This window comes from Dasypus novemcinctus, chromosome X (genome assembly GCF_030445035.2).
Source record: "Dasypus novemcinctus isolate mDasNov1 chromosome X, mDasNov1.1.hap2, whole genome shotgun sequence".
NCBI classification, from domain to species: domain Eukaryota; kingdom Metazoa; phylum Chordata; class Mammalia; order Cingulata; family Dasypodidae; genus Dasypus; species Dasypus novemcinctus.
This window is the reverse complement of record NC_080704.1, coordinates 56,500,748-56,513,487: the sequence shown is the minus strand read 5'-3', so window position 1 is coordinate 56,513,487 and position 12,740 is coordinate 56,500,748. Positions and strand designations below refer to the sequence as shown.

The following is a 12,740-nucleotide window of genomic DNA, read 5'->3' as shown; positions in this document are numbered from 1 at the left end:
AGGTTGTTTGTCTTCTTACTATTGGGTTTTAAGAGTTCTTTGCATATTCTGGATACAAGTCCTTTATCAGATAAATGGTTTGCAAATATTTTCTCCCAGTCTTTGGTTTGTCTTTTCATTTTCTTACTGGTGTATTTGAACTCCCAAAATTTTTAGTTTTAATGAGTCTATTTTGTCAACTTTTCTCTTTCTCTTTTTGTGTCTTTTCAAAGATTTTCTCTTATGCTTTTTTCCAAAAAATTTATAGTTTTATATTTAGGTCTGTGACCCATTTTGAGTTAATTTTTGTGTATGATTTGAGGTAATGGTCTTTTATTTTTTGTATATAGATATCCAATTGTTCCAACACTATCAGTTGGAAAAATTGTCCTTTCCCCATTGAATGATCTTAGTGTCTGTGGCAGTTTGATATTATTTATGAATCCTGAAAGAGATATTGATTATGTTTGTAATCGGGTCTGTTCCTCTGGGTGTGATACCCTTTGATTGTATTAGGTTCAGCTGAGATGTCTTAATTTAAATTATGTTAAGATTAGGGTTTGATTTGACCATTTCATTAGGGCATGCAGGGTTGAGTCCCCACCCCCTTGGTGGGTTGATAAAACAGACTCTCACACAGAAGTAGACACACAGAGAAGAAGAACACAGAGGTATATAGAGAGCTCATTAGACATGGCAGAGGCTCTGGGAAGAGAGAAGCGACTGATAGTCTATAGCTGACCTGGTGATGAGACCGGAGCTGCTGAACCCAGAGAGAAATGAGCCCTGGGGAAAGACACAAACCTTATGCCAGCCTACAGCTGAGATCAGAAGAAGCTGGACCCACAGAGCCTTAAGAGAAAAGAGGAAGGCTGAACCCTCATAGATGTTGCCTGCCATCTTGCATCAAAATGAGGCAACAGACTTTGGGTGAGAAAGTACCTCTTATGGCACCTTGAGTTGGACTCTTTAGGGCTTTGTGACTATAAGCTTCTGTCCCAAGTAAATACCCTATATAAAAGCCAACAGATTGCTGGTACTTTGCATCAGCACCCCTTTTGGCCGACTAATATAATATCTTCATTGAAAATCACTTGACCATAAATGTAGGTTTTATTTCTGGACACTTATTCTATTCCATTGATCTCTATCTTTACACCAGTACCATAATGTCTTGATTACTGTATGTGGTTTTATAGTAAGTTTTGAAATTTGGTAGTATAAGTCCTATAGCTTTGTTCTTTTTCAAAATTGTTTTGGCTATTGAAGAACCTTTGTATTTCATATAAATTTTAGGATCAGCTTGTCAATTTCTATAACAAAGCCTGCTGGGATTTTCTTAGGGATTGCATTAGATCTATAGAACAATTTTTAGAGAATTACCATATTAACAATATTGAGTCTCTCAGTATATAAGCATGGATTGTTTTTCTGTTTATTTAGATCTTCTTTAATTTTTCTTAGCAACGTTTTAAGTTTTCAGTATCCAAATCTTGCACTTCTTTTGTTAAACGTATTCCTAAGTATTTTATTCTTTTGGATACACTTGTGAATGGAATTGCTTTCTTAATTTCATTTTCAGATTGTTCATTGCTAGTATATAAAATACAGTTGATTGTTTATGTTCATCTTGCAACCTTGCTAAACTCACTTATTAGTCCTGGTAGTTAGTATTGTGGCTTCCTTAGGATTTTCTACATATAGGATCATGCTGTCTGTGAATAAAGACAATTTTTACTTCTTCCTTTCCAATTTGGATGACTTTAATTCCTTTTTTTTTTTTTGGCTTGATTTTGTTAGAACCTTCAGTACAGTGTTGAATAGAAATGGAAAGAGCAGATATCCTTGACTTGTTTTTGAAACTAATGACAACTTTTTCTTCACTTCAAATAAGAAACTATGCCAAAGGAAGTAGATTTGGCCCAACAGATAGGGCGTCCACCTACCACATGGGACATTCAAGGTTCAAACCCAGGGCCTCCTGACCCGTGTGATGAGCTGGCCCACGCACAGTGCTGATGCGCGCAAGGAGTGCTGTGCCATACAGGGGTGTCCCCCACATAGGGGAACCCCATGTGCAAGGAGTTCACCCCTTAAGGAGAGCCACCCAGCATGAAAAAGTGCAGCGTGCCCAAGAATGGTGCCGCATACATGGAGAGCTGACGCAGCAAGATGACACAACAAAAAGAGACACAGATTCCCAGTGCCACTGACACAAGCAGACACAAAAGAACACACAACGAATGGACACAGAGAGCAGACAATTGGGGGGGGGGGACAGAGAAGGGGAGACAAATAAAAAAAAAGAAACTATGCCAAATTGATGATACTTGCGTAACACTAAGGAGTTACTTAAAAATGTCTTTTCTCATTTTTACGTTGACATTATATAAATCATTTTAAGAATTGTGTATTATTTGGCCTTTGATGAGTGACAACCCCAAAATGTAGTAGCTTAAAACAATTAACATGAATTATTTCCCATGATTCTATTGGTCAGCTCAATTGGAGGGTACAAGATGGCCTTACTCACATGTCTGGCCTTTGGTAGACTGGTGGGTCTAAGAGGGGCTTCTGCTAGGATGGCTCACTTCTGCTCCAGCAGGTGCAGGGTTCCCAAGAATGGCATGAAAGATTAGGACCCAATGTGTAACTACTTCACAAGCTTCTATTTGCATAACATTTGCTACTGTCCCATCAGCTAAGACAAGCTTAGATACAAGGGGTAGAGAAATAGACCCCACCTCCTGATGGGAGGACCTGTAAAGTCATATTGGACAGGGACATGGATACAGGAAGGGGTGGAGAATTAGGACCATTTCTGCAATCTATCACAAATAAGTATGGTTTCTAACCATTAAATACTTAGAGGTGTCATAGTGGCAACAATTAAAAACCACAGCAGGGGGGGTACTGGGTTCCTGGCCAGTGGTGCTCTATCGTGGTCCCTAGGGGAGCAGCGACAGTCTCCCAGGTGCAGCGGCGGGGACCGGGAGGGAGTGAGGGTTCAACAGTGAGCCCCTGACGCTAATGACTATGCTTGTGAGCTGATAAGCCTAAAATAAGAACAAGGCCTAGAACAGCATTGTGCCTGGGAATTTCCTCCTGTCAGCCTTCATGTTACTCAAATGTGGCCAGTCTCGAAGCCAAACTCAGCATGTAAATGCAATGCGTGGGACATGACACCCGGGATGAGCCTCCCTGGCACCGAGGGACCACTATCAACTACCAACTGATGATGCAACTGGAAAATGACCTTATACGGAAGGTTCAATGCGAATCATCAGAATATCCCTGTCTACATAAAATAACAAGACTTTAAAATGCTGTTTGACCTAATGTAAGGGGGAAATGGAAAGGAGAAATGAGTCTATTTGGCTACGAGTCTCTAAAAAAGAGTCTGGAGGCTGGCAGAAGGATTGCCCTTATGCACAACTGAGCAGAGTCTGAGAGACAGATAAAGCAGATACAACCCCCAGATATTGGTTCCTTTGAGGGCTAAGGAGACCCATGGGAGTTATGGTCATGGCCGATGGGGTTAACTACCAGGTCAGATGGCCCCTCTTTGGAAATGGTGTTTATGTGTGATGAATCTGGACTCAGATGGGATCTCTCTTCATAAGACTTTCATGCCAATGTGCTGGAGGTGCAGTTAGTGTTGGGGTTTAAGATATATTTAGGGGATTTGAATCTCTGGACTAACAATGTGATAGCCAGGTCCTGAGCCTCAACAGACTCCAGCACCTACAATCTGATTTATTGGACTTACCACACTCAGCTAAGATGGAGTTGAAGAAGGACAACCACCACACCATGGAGCCTAGAGTGATTACAACTGAAAGTGGGAGGATTGCATCCAGCATCCATGTGGAATCTGAGCCTCCTCTTGACATAGAGGTGCAATGGACACAACCAATCCAATGTCCACATAGAAGAGGTGGCATTGGATTGGGAAAAGTGGACATGGTGGCTGATGGGTATGGGGAAATACAGGAAGAGATGAGAGGTGGAGGCGTCTTTGGGACATGGAGCTGCCCTGGATGGTGCTTCAGGGGCAATCACCGGACATTGTAAATCCTCACAGGGCCCACTGGATGGAATGGGGGAGAGTATGGGCCATGATGTGGACCATTGACCATGAGGTGCAGAGGTGCCCAAAGATGTACTTAACAAATGCAATCGATGTGTCATGATGATGGGAACGAGTGTTGCTGGGGGCGGAGAGGTGGGGTGGGGGGGTGGGGTTGAATGGGACCTCACATATATATTTTTAATGTAATATTATTACAAAGTCAATAAAAAATTAAAAAAAATAAAAAAAATAAAAGACCTGTACTCAGAGAACTACAAAAATAATAATAATAATAATAAATAAATAAATAAATAAATAAATAAATACTTAGAGGTGGTGTTGTAGCAGAGAGAAGTTGGGTGTTTGCAGTATTGAAGGCCAGGATGCGAGAATCTGAGAAGGAAGATTTATTAACAGCCGGCCAGGCTCAGTGGACTTCTGTCCTAATAAAAACTGAGCGCCAGATAGGATGTTTGGATCCCTTTTATACAGAAGACGTAGGAACGGGTAGTCAAATGGTGCTTTTACACAAAAGGACTTTCTTTGCTGGTTTCTTAGAGTTTTAAGTGTTTTATCTGAGTATCAGATAGGTCTTGAATTACATATCCCCCACATTCCAGGTAAGCTTGAATTAACACATATAGTCTGTATCCTCCCTGAATATTCAAAGCCTATAGAGCCTATATCACTTAATTAGCTTTCCGGGAACTAGGCATACTTGGATATAGGATAAGTTTGAATTTATGCACAGGCCATATTAGTGGAAGTTAATATAGACTTTCCATGTGACCCAGCAATACCATTACTAGGTATATATCCAGAAGAACTGAGGACATCTGCACACCCATGTTCATAGCGGCATTATTCACGATTGCCAAAAGTTGGAAACAACCCAGGTGTCCATCAACTGATGAATGGATAAACAAATTGTGATGTATATACATGATGGAATAATATGCAGTGGTAAGAAGAAATGAAGTTGTGAAGCATGACAACATGGATGAACCTGGAGAACATTATGTTGAGTGAAGCAAGCCAGACACAAAAGGACAAATACTGTACAATTGCACTATTATGAACTAAATATATTGTGTAAACTCAGGGAGTTAATAATTAGAATATAGGTCACCAGAAAATAGAAGGAGGGTAGAGAATGGAAAGCCGAGGGTTAATCTGTGCAGAATTGGTAAAAAGATTGTTTGTTAATATTTAGAAATTAATAGAAATGGTTAAAGCATATCATGGTGTTTGTAACTAGCAGTGCTATTGTATGGATATGACAATGATTGAAAACGAAAGTCAAGGTCACGTATATTACTAGAAGGAAAGCTAAAAACCGTAACATGGGACTGTTTAAGATAGTAAAACCTCATGCAAAACATGAATATAGGTTGATATTGCATATATAAGACTATTTTTACAAAATATAAATACAAATATATTAGAAAGAAGGAAACAGAATAGTAGCCATGTTCAGAAGGGAAGCACAGAGAGATTGAGAGGTGATGGGTTTTGTTTTTTGTTTATTATTATTAATATTGGAATAATGAAAGTGCTCTAAGAATGACTGAAGTGATGAATGCACAAGTATGTGATTACATGGAATACCATTGATTGTACAGTTTGGGTGGATTTATGCTTTATTAATATGTATCAATAAAACTGATTTGTTAAAACGAACAAACAAACAAAAATAGCGGCCCTAGGACATTAAGTTGATTATGAATTTTATATTTGTCAACAAAGTGTGCAGAAAGAAGCCTATAATTTAAGTGAACCTTCCTTGATTATGCTTTTCACAAATGTATTTTTTCCTCTGAGAATCTGATTTTCAGTATGATGCTATATTTGGGCATAAAAAAGAAAGCACTCTGTGCTACCTCATTATCTTCTCAGTTCACATCCAAATCAGAGGAAAACCCTGGGCCATTCAGGAACTTCTCAGGAATACAAAGACATTCCTTCAGAGGAAAATTTCCAGGGGCTACTTGGAACATCCAGATAAGGCTTCTGAAGCTTCCAGTAATTTGGCCCCAAGGATCCCAGAGGGTGGACCTGTATTTTCACAGCACATTCTGCATTCTATTCCAGTGTTAACAGGAAATGCTCCTACATTTGCAAGGAAGCAAGAACTTACCTTTGTGACCCAGAAAGCCCCCAACTGAGGTTGGATGAACTTGTCACCAGGTTTTTTTGGAGCTTGGTTTGATGGGGGAAACAGGGGTTGGAAGGATTAAAGAAGAGGACTGCTGCAGGCAGCCATCCCATCTGTTTTGCCCATTAGCACCTGCACTCAGCCCCTGGGCACATGACCCCTCTTTGCATAAGCAAAATGACTGGAGTGGCTGGGCTACTTCTGATGTAGAGGACGAGAGAGGCTCAATTTTTTGCATATAGAAAGGCCAGGACTCGAATGATTTTGAGAAGGAAAAAATGATTTATTGACGGCCAGCGGGACTCAGGAGCTTTCTGTTTTAAACCCGAGCCTCGAACAAGATTTTTGAGTTCTTTTTATGCAGAGAGGAAGAGCCAAATGGTTTTTTTGTTTCTGTGCTCTATAGGTTTGAATTAGCATATATCTTCCACATCCTAGGTAAGCTTTTCTTTCACACGGACTTCATACATTCTAGATAAGCATCTAGAATGGTCTGCATTTTTGTAGAATTTGCATTGCTAAATTGTTTCTCTGGGACTGGAGTTGTTGTCATAGTTACCAAGGGCAGGGCTGCAGTTCTCACTGTCCCAAAGCATCGCACAGACTATCTACAAATATATGAACAGCCCGCCCACCCATAGCCTACATCACTTCCAGTATGCAACAAAACATATCAAGAGAATGAATGACAAAAACCACAGGATCATCTCAATAGATGCAGAAAAGGCATTTAACAAAATCTAACCCCCATTTGTGATTAAAAAATAAAAACTCTCAACAAATTAGGAATAGAAGGAAACTTCCTCAACCTGATAAAAGGCATCTTAAAAAAAAAATCTACTAGCCTCGAAATGGTGAAACACTGAATATTTTCACCCTCAGCTTGGGAAGAAGTCTGGAAATTAAATTGCCAATAATATTAACACGTGAGTTGGGAAGAAGAAGAGTATCCTGTGAGGCAGATGAATTTGTTCTTATTGAAGTAAAGTTCTTATTGTTCTTATTGACTTTTTCAAAGCACACAGTAAAGTTGTTCATTGACTTGAATTATGGGTAGGAAAATGTAGGTTTCAATTGGTGAAGAGATTTTTCTTAACACTAAAATCACAGGAATAGAAAGTATGTCTTCCAAATAGTGGAAAAAACAAAAAGGGAAGGGGGAATAAGCCCCCCAGATCAATCCATGAAGTGAAACAAATGTACATATATTGATATTTTGTTTTCAAAATATATACCTCTCAAAAATAAAGAAAAAAATGAAAAAGATATCTAATATAGTAGACTAAAATGAAAGGTTATACTACCAACTTAAAAAGTCATTAGGTTGAGGGATGTAGCCCAAGTGGTTGATCACCTGCCCACATATGATACCTCGGGTTCAATCCCCAGTATCTCCTAAAAAAAAAAAAAAGTCATTAGGTTGAGATATTTGTTATTTGTACGACAGTGTTTATAGCAGCATTGTTCATAAGAGTCAAAAGGTGGAAGCAACCCAAATGCGCATCAACAGAAAAAGCATCAACATAAGAAGACAGCATAGACACAGTATGGTATGTACACGCTGTGTTATATTATTCAGCTGTAAGAAGGAATGAAGTTCTGATACATGATAAAACATGGATAAACCTTGAAGACATCATGTTGAGTGAAATAAGCCAGATTCAGAAAGATAAATATTATATGATCTTGCTTACATGAAATACCTAGAATAAGTAAATTCATACACAGCAGATTACAAGTTACCAGAGGGTGGGGGTGGGTAAGGTTGCTGAGGGGAAGGGGAAGTTATTGCTTAATGGGATAGAGAAAGTTTGGGTAATGGATGTTGTCACAAGTAGTCCAATATTGTGAACGTAATGCCACTGAATTGTATATTGAAAGTGGTCAAAATGGGAAATTTTGAATTATATATGTTACTATAATAAAAGTTTTAAAAATTAAAAAAATTTAAAAGTCATTAGCTCTGAGGAATAGGATTAGCCTTTTTAAACTTTAATTTGGGGGATAATTTTTGGATAATAAACACGAGAGCACTTATCATAACAGGATAAAGAGGAAACAATTACATAAAACCGGTGCAGACAGTAAGTCCACTGTCATGTGAAATATGCATATTTTGGCATGAAGTAATGCATAGAATGAGAGGCATCAAGAATATTTTAAATATAATAAACTTTTTTTAAAGAGGTTTTAGATTACAGTCAAGTTTTTTTGTGCTTAATTTTATAGGAGGGATAAAGGTAAATCATTTTCTTATTTATAGTCTAATTATTTCAAAACCCGGTAAATGCCAACGTTGATTTTCCAATCAGAATAAATACTAAATTTTTTATCTACAATTAAAAAATAAATAGCAGGTACTTTGAGAATAACTACATGAGAACATTGCAATAATATAAGGATAAAAAACAACATGATGGCATGACACAATATATATGATATGAGCTTAATTGTATAAAAGAAAAAAGTGTAATGTCTTATTCTTTATAAATATATTTACATACATGCTTATATATATATATCTTGCAAGATGAGTATTATATGGGTTGTACCTTTAGACATTTTGTGTCCATGCTCATACATATTAGGTATAATGATTGTATGTAAATGTAGGTTGTCTGAAATTATACAAAACAAGCTGATCATAGTGAATATACTTTTGGGAAGTTAGCTTGACAATTGAAATATTTATTTGTTTCTATATTCCTGAAATTTCCCTATAACAAGGTATTACATTTTTATTGTAAAATATGCACTCACAAGTTATTGTTTCTGGGAAATTGTAAGTAATGTTAATAGTACTTACAGAAGTGAAAAAGTACGCTTCAAAATGATATATACAAGTACACCCTATTTTAGAAAAATATATTCTTGTAAATACAAATATGGAAATTTAGAAAGGTATAAATATTTAAAGTACAGAAACGAGAACTTGTTCTTAGGGTGTTGGGTTGATGTTTGCCATTGATTTCTGCAAGGTATTTTTTTTGTGTGAAAACCCTGCAAGCAGCATGGATGACTTTTCTAATGAAAAGAGAAAGCACTATTTCTGAAATGAAAGCGAAGGAACCAGGAAGCACTGGAAGGCCATTTAATGGCATGGGAAAGGGCTTCATTCCAATGATGAGAGAAGACCAGAGTACAAAACTTCCACACAGACACACACAAACACACACACACAAGGGTGTGTGTCTCTACGTGAGCATCGAATGGTGCACACATTTGAGAACCGCGGGACCATTTCTCTGAGGACTTGAGCCAAATAGCTACATCCGGGTTAACACAGCCGGCCCACTACACTGGTTCTCAGACCCTAGCACCTCCAATCAGCCCCTGGGCACCTGACCCCTCTTTGCACAAACAAAATGACTGTAATGGCTGAACTTCACCCGGTATGTACCAAAACATATTAAGAGAATGAAGGACGCAAACTTGCTCAAACTTCAACGTGAGTCAGAATCACCTGGAGGGCTTGTTAAACCATAGGTTTCCGGGACTCCCTTCCTCAAGGTTTCTGATTCAGGGGGTCTGGGGCGGGGTCTGAAGAGTGCACGTTTTTAACAAGTTCCCGGAAATGCTCCGTGGAACACATTTAGAGACGCACTGGCCTAGTGGTGGTGTGTGTGTGTGTGTGGGGGGGGGGGGTGTCAGCAAATGGGGGTCAAGACACTTCAGCACACTGGCTGCTGTGTGAGGGGAGGGACTTCATGGCTCGGTGGCTAGAGATGCCCTCCTCCGTGCCTTCAGCTTCCAGCATGCCTTGCTCCCTCTAGGGCCGTCTTCCGGGAGACAGGTCCCCTCAACCTGACCCTTTCATAACCTGGAAAATGTTGGGACGCTAATGTGGAATTCTTAAAAGCGGTCTGACGAGAGTTTGCAGCTTAGGCTTCAGATTGCAGATTCTAGAGGCGAAGCTGCAACAACAGTGAGAAGGCGGTGACCAGGTTTCCCGTAACCAAAGGAATTTATTTCCACAAGCCTTTATAACCTTGTGACTTTTATTTTTTTCAGACACAAAGGGCGGGGGAGAGTGTGGCCTTCTTTGCATTTCTGGAGCCACACCGCCACCTAGAGGAATTATGAAACTCTTCAAGCCTCGTCTGAGCCCGGAACTTCAGAAACGAATGCTTTGCGTTAGCCGAAAATCCGGAAGTCATGAAAAAAGCCTTCAGAAACCAACTTGAAAATGGTCTTCTGACGGATGATGGGACAATTCGAGCATCAGTAAGGATTATAATCGCAAGGGATTGGAACATATTCAACAGAACCAGGTTTAAATCCACGAATTCATAATGATACAAATAAGAATAGCTCATTGGTCGCCTTGGAAGGATGCGTGGGAAGCAACTCTTTATATTGAAAACTGGAAAATATGGGCAAAGAATCAAGAATTTAGCTTGTGTTTCCTTGTTTTTCTATGCCCATCCACTTCCCCGTCCCCATTGGATTATTTTGAAGTAAAACCCAGCTAACATACTGTTGTAGAAGTTGAGAGAGATTTAATTATTTGTGTATAGAAAGGCCAGGACTCAGGCATGATTTTGAGAAGGAAAAAATGATTTATTGACTGATGGTCGGACTCGGCAGCTTTGTTTCAAACCCAAGCCCAGAACAAGATTTTCAAATTCTTTGTATACAGGGTGGGGAGTTAAATGGTGCTTTCATGAAAGAAAACGACCTTCTTTGTTAGTTAAGTGTTTGCCTGAGTACCAGGTAGGTTTTGAATTAACATATCGCCCACATTTCAGGTGAGCTTGAATTAGCATCTCACCCACATATCCACTGGATGCATCTTTGAATACATTCAGTTTTACATCCTTTTTGAACATTCAAAGCCTATAGGGCCTATATCACTTAACTGGATTTCTAGAGACTAGGGACACTTGGATACAGAATTAGATAATTTTGAATTTATGCACAGATTATATTATATTTCCCATTCGAGGCCAAGTCCAAGCCCCCTTAAGCTTCGGCATCACCACCATCAGAGTTTCCCTGGACTAACTGGTATGTATATAGAGTTTATATTGCTAAATTGCCTCCGGGGACTGGAATTGTTGCCATGGTCACCAAGGGCAGGACTGCAGCCTTTCACTGTCCCACACCCACAAATCGGAACACACACAGCTTAGGTTATCTACGAAGGGACGAACAGCCTCCCACCCAGAGCCCACATCAATACCACTTTATCCATAAATAGCTCTAGATACTGCTGTAAATGATAAAGGCCCTTTTGAAAAAGTTAGCCATAAATCATTCTCACACCTCAAAAAATTAACAATAATTGCTTAATATCATTAATTATCCAGCCAAGTGTTCAAATTTTCCTTATTTTCTCAAAATTCTTAAAATTTCTTTGTTCCAATCAGGATACAAACAAGGGCCATACATTATAATTTGTCACGCTTGCTCTTTAGGCTCATTTAATATATAGGTTCTTTCCTCCCTCTCTTTTATTTCCTTACCTTGCAATCTGTTGAAAAAATAATAGAGGTCACTTGTTTTGTAGTTTTTTCCACATTCTGATATTGTCCCTTGTAAAGTTTGCCCCTTGTATTTTCTGTAAACTGGTACTTAGATCTCTCTAGGGGCTTGACGAGAGTCAGGTTTAATTTCTTTAGCAAGATTACCTCATGGGTGGCTCTGTGTTCTTCCCAGGAGGTGTGTAATGTTTGGGGTCTCTTTGTGATGCTGCGTTTGATCTGTGGGTTCAAAAGTTATCGGCCTGACCCCTCCATTAGAAAACTCTCAAGAAAAAAAAAAGAGAAAAGAAAGCTCCCCATCAGCTTATCATGTAATGATTTTAGCTGCCATTGATCTAGAGCCAGTATTTCGTTATAGATTGCAAAATGGCAATGGTCTCAGCCTTCATAAGAGAGTGAAACTCAGACAAAGAAAGAAAAGCTATGGAAGCAAAATGCTGAAGGCAAGGAAACCAGAAAAGAAGGGAGAGACTAGCAGAAGCTGCCATTTGCCTTGCCATGTGACAGAGGAGTCTAGGATCGGCAGCAGCCAGTCTTTGAGAAGAAAGTGTTGCCTGATGATGCCTTGATTTGGATATTTTTCTTAGCCTTGAAAATGTAAGCTTGTAAATTAATAAATCCCCACTGTTAAAGGCCAAGGAAAACAAAACAAAAAAGACAAAAAACAAAATAAACACACATCAAGAAAAAAAGTACATCATTCTTTCCCTTTACCAGTGGTCAGAATAATGGGTTGGTTCACTAGCATCCTCCAAAGGTGAGCAATGATTTTTCTACTATCATTATGATCTCATGAGCATCTGATGTGCTTCAATCCATTGCAGTTATTATTTATAGTTCTCAAGTTGCCCCATCATTGGCTAGTGGGAACTCTTTAAACTTGGTTTCTATGACCCTAGTAGTCTTTGATAGCTTCCTTGCTTTTTCAGGATGACAAAACTTTAAAAAATAATAGATACATATTCCATACAAAACAATTTTATCTTTCCTTTTATTTTGGGTTTACCCTTTCATTAAAATATATATTAACAGCTGGATTTTTTTAAAGTAA

At 38.9% G+C, this 12,740-nt stretch overlaps 1 long non-coding RNA gene across 1 annotated transcript in view; it reads left to right on the top strand.

The window, feature by feature from the left end:
• The window catches only part of LOC105746741 (uncharacterized), a 103,108-nt gene extending 92,426 nt beyond the window's left edge, over nucleotides 1-10,682 (top strand). The window contains exon 10 of the long non-coding RNA XR_011647876.1: nucleotides 10,218-10,682. This is a non-coding gene — a long non-coding RNA (uncharacterized lncRNA). The remainder of the gene's footprint in view (nucleotides 1-10,217) is intronic.
• Nucleotides 10,683-12,740: the final 2,058 nt, after the last annotated feature.